Here is a 6,658-nt window from a genome sequence, read left to right as displayed (position 1 = left end):
AAACACATTTAACCGAAACTGACAATCACTAATCACAAAAAGCAGACAGAAACATGCATTCAGATATTAGACAGGTCCATATCTTTGAGAAAATCCATAAATGGTTTCTAAAAGTTTCTTTTTCCGTGTCAACCACTCGGTTTGTTATTACTGTTTTTATATTTTTCCAACTTTATGCTCAATAATCATGAAACAATAATTTTGTGTGAAATTCAGATAAAATACATAAAATCAAGTGTTTATTTATTCAAACCATTAATTAATAAGGAAAATGGACTCTGCACATAATACATTGTATTTATGTAACAAAACTACATGGATAATTTACATGTAATTTATATGTAAATTAGTTAAAATAATCATTTTATCATTGCAGTCTCTGCAACCTCCCAAACATCTAAATGTTTCATTTTCAAATCTTCCTTCCATGCAAATAATTTATGTTTCAAATTTTCCACCTGAACAGAAGTAAGGAAATTGGGCTATAACTTAGTAACTGATTACTTTTAGATTCTTGTTTGGTTCTGATCTGGCTCTGATCGGGCTTTTCTGCTTCTTCTCCGAGCTGAAGTCTGAGTTTCTCTTTCACTGATCTCTCAGAGAGACAACAGTTTGGTTAATGAGCGCCTGCTCCTCAGCAGCACGCTCCCATTCAGCTCATTGTAAATTCCTCCACATTGTTCTCAATTTGTTGGCCCACTTTATGCTCTTTGTGTGACAGGACTAAAGCTCTCTCCAGTGTCCTCCTCCTCCGACACTTTTTACGGTGGAGTTCACCTCCTCCTCCTTCTCCTCAATGCCCTCAAATGCTGGAGGAAGATTTCCTGCAGTCAAAGCCTCACAGACTCCACGCTCCTTCTCTTCCTTGTCCTGATTTCTCTGGAGTTTGATCAGATCCTGGTCATCTGTAACAATGCAGGTGAGTCCTTTCACGCAAAAGCACTGCAAAAGGTTTCCATCTCACCCCAAACTCATTCAGAATGAGATGATTGTTTAAAAAAAAATATATGTACAATAACTTTAGTTTATTTAATTTTAAAAATCTAAATTTTAACAGAGAAGAAGAAACTGGCCCTTCAGAATTTCTGAGCCCTCATAACTTTATAAGTACAATACAATACAAATCAACTTTATTTATAGAGCACATCTGAAAAGCAATGGTATAACAAAGTGCTTAACAAAAAAGACAGAAAATAGAACATAAATATTATAAGACCATGACAACGTACCAAATATGCTAACAGGTCAATGTCACTAATACACCGGAATAGCATGAAATGCATATCAAATAAAAACATAGTAAAAGCACAAGGCCATAAAAAGATATGTATAGAAGAGAAATAGAGTAAGTCTAGAAATCAGATACAGGCATTAACTAACAGGAAAGGCAAGGTTAAATAAATAGGTTTTTAACCATGATTTAAATGATGGGATAGAATCAGACGCGTGGATAGCAATAGGAAGGTTATTCCACAAATCAGGTGTAGCCACGGTCACCTCTAGACTTCAGATCAGAAGTCTATTCAGCCTACCCCAGGGGTGTCAAACTCCAGGCCTCGAGGGCCAGTGTCCTGCAGGTTTTAGATATTACCCTGTTTCAACACACCTGAATCAAATGATCCAGCAGTGAGCCTGTGCTGTCCTGTAATTTAGCCATTTGAATCAGCTGTGTTGGGTTAAGGACACATCTAAAACATGCAGGACAACGGCCCTCGAAGCCTGGAGTTCCACACCTGTGGCCTCCCCAAACGTGCATCTTGATCCCAAATCAAACTTCTTTTCTTGTGACTCGGTAGAAAGCTTGAAACCTCTAAAACTACTTACTGCTTGTGTTAAATCTGTTAGACTTTTACTGCTTTACATAAACATTTAAGGCAGGGGTCTCCAACTCCAGACCTCAAGACCTCCAGACCTGCAGGTTTGAGATGTGTCCTTGATCCAACACAGCTGATTTAAATGGCTAAATTACAGGACAGCACAGGCTCACTGCTGGAGCCTCTGCTGGACATTGAAGAGCTGCATGTTTTGGTGCCTCAGTGTTGGCTTCACGTTTTAGACCTGGAGGTTGATTATTGGTCTGTGCTTGTGTGAAACGTTGTTTTTATCAAAATGGATCATGTTGAAACCAGAGTGAGCGGAGCATGGAAGGAGAAAGCTCGAACGCTCCATCAGCCACTCGAGGAAGAAGCTGAAGAGCATTGTTGGGAGACAACAGAGGAGAAGGAAGAGTTCGGCTTTTGTTTGTGGCGTTTCTGTGAACACAGAGAACTTTCAGAAAATGACAGGATTTCACTTCCACTTGGTTTCTCTTGACTTCCTCCATTCAGACGGTCGGCCTCCACCCTGAGGCTGCTCCGCCCTCCATTCACTCACCTGTCCGTCTGCAGCCCAGGAAGTGCACCAATCACCACCCTGTAACAACACACACACACACACACACACACACACACACACACACACACACACACACACACACACACACACACAGTTTTCCTGTGCATGTGTGGGGCCTTTTACATGATGAGTTCATGTTACACAGAGAACTTCATTTCATTTATGCAGATTAAGTGATCAGCAAATTACACCTGAATCTCATTTTAATAAACGGGTATATTTAAAATGAAGACCCACGTTAAAACGAGGAATATTCGCCTTTTCTGTTATCGGCTAACAGGAAAGTCTCTGAGATCCACATTTTTAAAGAAAAAATAAGAATACAAAAATGTCTCTTTCACTGTGTTTGGTTGAGTTTTACGGAAAAATGCAAAAACTCAACGACAAACAAACCAAACAGAGCTCAGGATCATCCAGAGCAGGCAGCAGGTGAGCTGAATCCACCTGATCACCTCACTCCACCTTTCAGCAGGTGAAGCAGTGAAAAGGCTTGACTCTTCTTGGATTTTGGGGACCTGGCGTGCACCTCAGCAGAAACCTCTGAGATATGCAGCAGCTGCTGTGTTTTGAGTGAGTGAGGATTAAATGAAGACACGGACAGGCGGGACTGCTGTGTAACAGCTGGAAACCAAAACTAGATGCCAAAGTAATAAACTGAAGTCAAATTAAAAGCCAGACTTCTCAGAAAACTAACACACACGTTGTACTTAAAATACTGACTAAAAAAAGGAAAAGAAATGTCTTTAGTCTTTGTTAATGAACACACTGCCAGTGTTGGGAAGGTTACTTTTAAAATGTATTCCACTACAGATTACAGAATACATGCCCCAAAATGTATATTGTAACGTATTCCGTTACGTTACTCAATGAGAGTAACGTATTCTGAATACCCTGGATTACTTGATATATTATCATGCTTTTTACAACTACATGAATGTACTATTGCTGTGTGATTTATTACTATTACTGAAGGTCCGCGGCTCCCAACCGTAGTAAAGGGACCTCTAGCTAATACGGTGGGTTTCATGTCGGGCTTGTAGCCGAAAACTAGCTTTACTTTGTTGTCTGGATGCTAGCAAGAGACAGAGAGAGGTGTTGAAAGGCTGCTCCAACGGAACTTATTGTTTCGGAGAAAAACACAAACACTGTGTACAGTCGAGTCTTAATAGCTTACTTACAACTGGGCTCGTCAGGCACTCTTCTTGGATGCAGTGGTTATTATTATATTTACATGCTTCCAGCTCCCGTTTCTGCTCGATGACAACTCGTACTTTTCCACTTTTCTCCCTCCTCGCGCTCACAGGCACATAACGGATATGGCAGTCCCTGCAGCACGGACTACAATGCCCATGATGCTATGTTCTTTGCTTATTAAAACTGAACTGCTCTGCCTATTAGCTTAGCACAACAACAACAACAACAACAAAAAGGCGCTCTCTCACCCAGGAAACAGACAGTCGCAGAGAGCGTCACCCTGTAGCCATGGCAACCGTAACGCTGCCGCCTAACAACAGTACATAGAACATAACGAAAATATGAAACAGGAAAATACCGCAGTGTAATCCATTTATTTCAACAAAGTAACTGTATTCTAAATACCACCTTTTTAAATTACAACTGTAACGGAATACAGTTACTCATATTTTGTATTTTAAATACGTAACGGCGGTAAATGCATCCCGTTACTCTCCAACACTGCACACTGGGATGTGTACCGTCACACTTCGGAGACGCTTGAGAATTTTAAAGAAGACATTCATTATTTAACTCTTTCATGCATGAATTATGACAACCTCAATCGGATTTTTTTTCTGAAGTATTTTTATTCATCTTTAGGCATAAAAAAAGATTTTTTAACTTTGTTTTTTTAAACATGTACTTTTCAATGAGACATTACTTTGATCATTTTGCTACTGGTCAAACATTAAATCCTCATGTGAATATCAATAATAAGGACTTTTAATTTAAACATAGCAATTAAAATGGAAATTACTTCAGAGGAAAGACGATAGTTGAATGGCCACGCCTGCTGTTTGCACCGAGTACTTGCAGCCTTTTACCTCGATCATTGTTCTTTGGATGTGGGATGCAAACGTCTGGAGAGATTTCCCTCTCGCCGTTGAACGCTAAAGGTGCACCAGGAAGGAAATAAAAACTGGTCACTTATTAAAACTGAAACGCTCTGGTAACCGTTAAAACAGATGTGTAACGTGTAGCGCATATTTCAACGTGCAAACTTTTACGCTGTATTTTTTTTGTGTAAAAAGGATTAAAAAGAGGCTAATATTTTAACCAGTGATTCTGCTGCAAGTTTCTTCCTGTTAAAAGGGAGTTTTTCTTCCCACTGTCACCAAGGGCTTGCTCATATTGGGTCGTCTGATGATCGGGGTTTTCTCTGTTTTGCTTTTTATCGGAAAAAAAACCCACTTTGAGGCAAATTGTTGTGATTTGGGGCTATATAGAATTTAATTGAAACAATCAATATGTAGAATGAATCTTGGTGCCTTGGGTAGTCGTCTAGGATTAGTTTGGAAGAGCACATACAAACACACATATGTTTATGTCATATTTATGTTGTGTGGAAGGCACAGTTTCTGACCCAATATGCAGGACTGAGCTCAAAACAGCTTTACTGCTGAACTTGTAAGAAACACACGAAATGAATAGAAACTAGGAAGTGCACAAAGCAGACACTCAGAAATACTAACCACAGGAAACCTCTCCACAGCTTCAGGGAAATCACAACAAGGACACTAAGGCTTAAATACACACATGAGGTAATCAGGGAGCGAGAACAAACCAGCGGACCTAGATTAGAGTAACGAGACAGAGGAAGCAGAACTGAACACAACACACACGGGATGAGAGACTTTCAAAATAAGACAGGAAACCAACAGACGGAAACCCAGGCACACAAAGTAGATGCAGAACACAGACACGTGACCAACAGGAAGACGAGACTAGAACAGACATGACATGAAATGACAACTAACATGATGAAATAAGAAATCACTAACTATAAATAAAAGCAGCTCCATAGAAACTAATACAGTAAGAAGTAATACTGCTTTCTGAGGAACTTTATCATATGCCAAGAACAAACTCAAAATACTGGGTCAGTGGCCCAGGACCGTGATAGTTACAATCATTATACGTCCTCTGAACTGAACATGTTCTGAGAAATACACCCTGTAACGTGAGATTTAAAAAGACTAAAATATCAGTGAAAACTAAAACTAAAATAGGAAAACCCCCTTTGGAAACTTAGTGACACTAAAGCGATTTGAAAACAAAGCTTAAAAAAAGAAAGAAAATAAAAACGAAAGGTCCATTTTTTAAGTATCATCATAATCTACTGGCAGAAAGAGGCATTTTAATGCATGAAAAATCATGTTCAATAAAAGACAGAGGGAGGAATGAAGGAACAAAGAAAAGAAGGATCTGAAGGTGAAAAAGGAAACTGAAAGAGAAGGAGAGGAGGCGCGCTGGCCTCAGGCAGAAAGCTCTCCTTGCTGACCTCCGCGATGTAAAGATATGTTGTCTTCATTTGTAAAGGAAACACACACACACACACACAGCCTCGCGGTTCAACACACACTTATACAGATGCTTGTTCACGCCATCGCACATTCAGTGAGCCGTGCTGGCTCACAGAGGAACGCACAGTTTGTTTCACTGAAACTTTATTGAAATCTTCATACAGACAGTGGGATCTACCTCCTGTCAGAGCACTCCTGACCTGATGGAAACCAAACCAGAGAAGAAGAAGACGTTCTTCTTTAATATACCATCTGATGGCTGTAGCCCATGACTCAGTAGGCACTATAACCGTAAAGCCTAATTAAAGTCTCACCCAGTTTATTGGTCCATATTTCACAGTATGTGGGGACACACTGAGGTGTGTTACTGCTGTTTTCATGATCGGAAATGAGTTTGAGGCGTCTGATCATCTCTTCAGCGCTGAGGGTCAGAGGTGAGCGGGTCGACAGGTAGAAGTGGCCGATGAAGGGCTCTCAGAGAGGAGTGAAGAGAGCGCTAATTATCTCTGAGTGGAGACACGCAGGAAGGCTGAGTGCAGCTGAGAGGACGCACACACATTCTGCTCTGGGGCATGTCGCGGGGGTAATTGGCGGTGGTGGAGGGGCAGTCAGTTTCCCTTTAAAAGCCCACAGAGGCAGAACAGAGTCACAGGAAAGTGTCAATCAAGAGAGCAAGCAGCATGAACACACACACACACACACACACACACACACACACACACACA

This window comes from Maylandia zebra, linkage group LG2, assembly GCF_041146795.1.
Source record: "Maylandia zebra isolate NMK-2024a linkage group LG2, Mzebra_GT3a, whole genome shotgun sequence".
NCBI lineage: Eukaryota > Metazoa > Chordata > Actinopteri > Cichliformes > Cichlidae > Maylandia > Maylandia zebra.
This window is presented reverse-complemented; position numbering follows the sequence as displayed.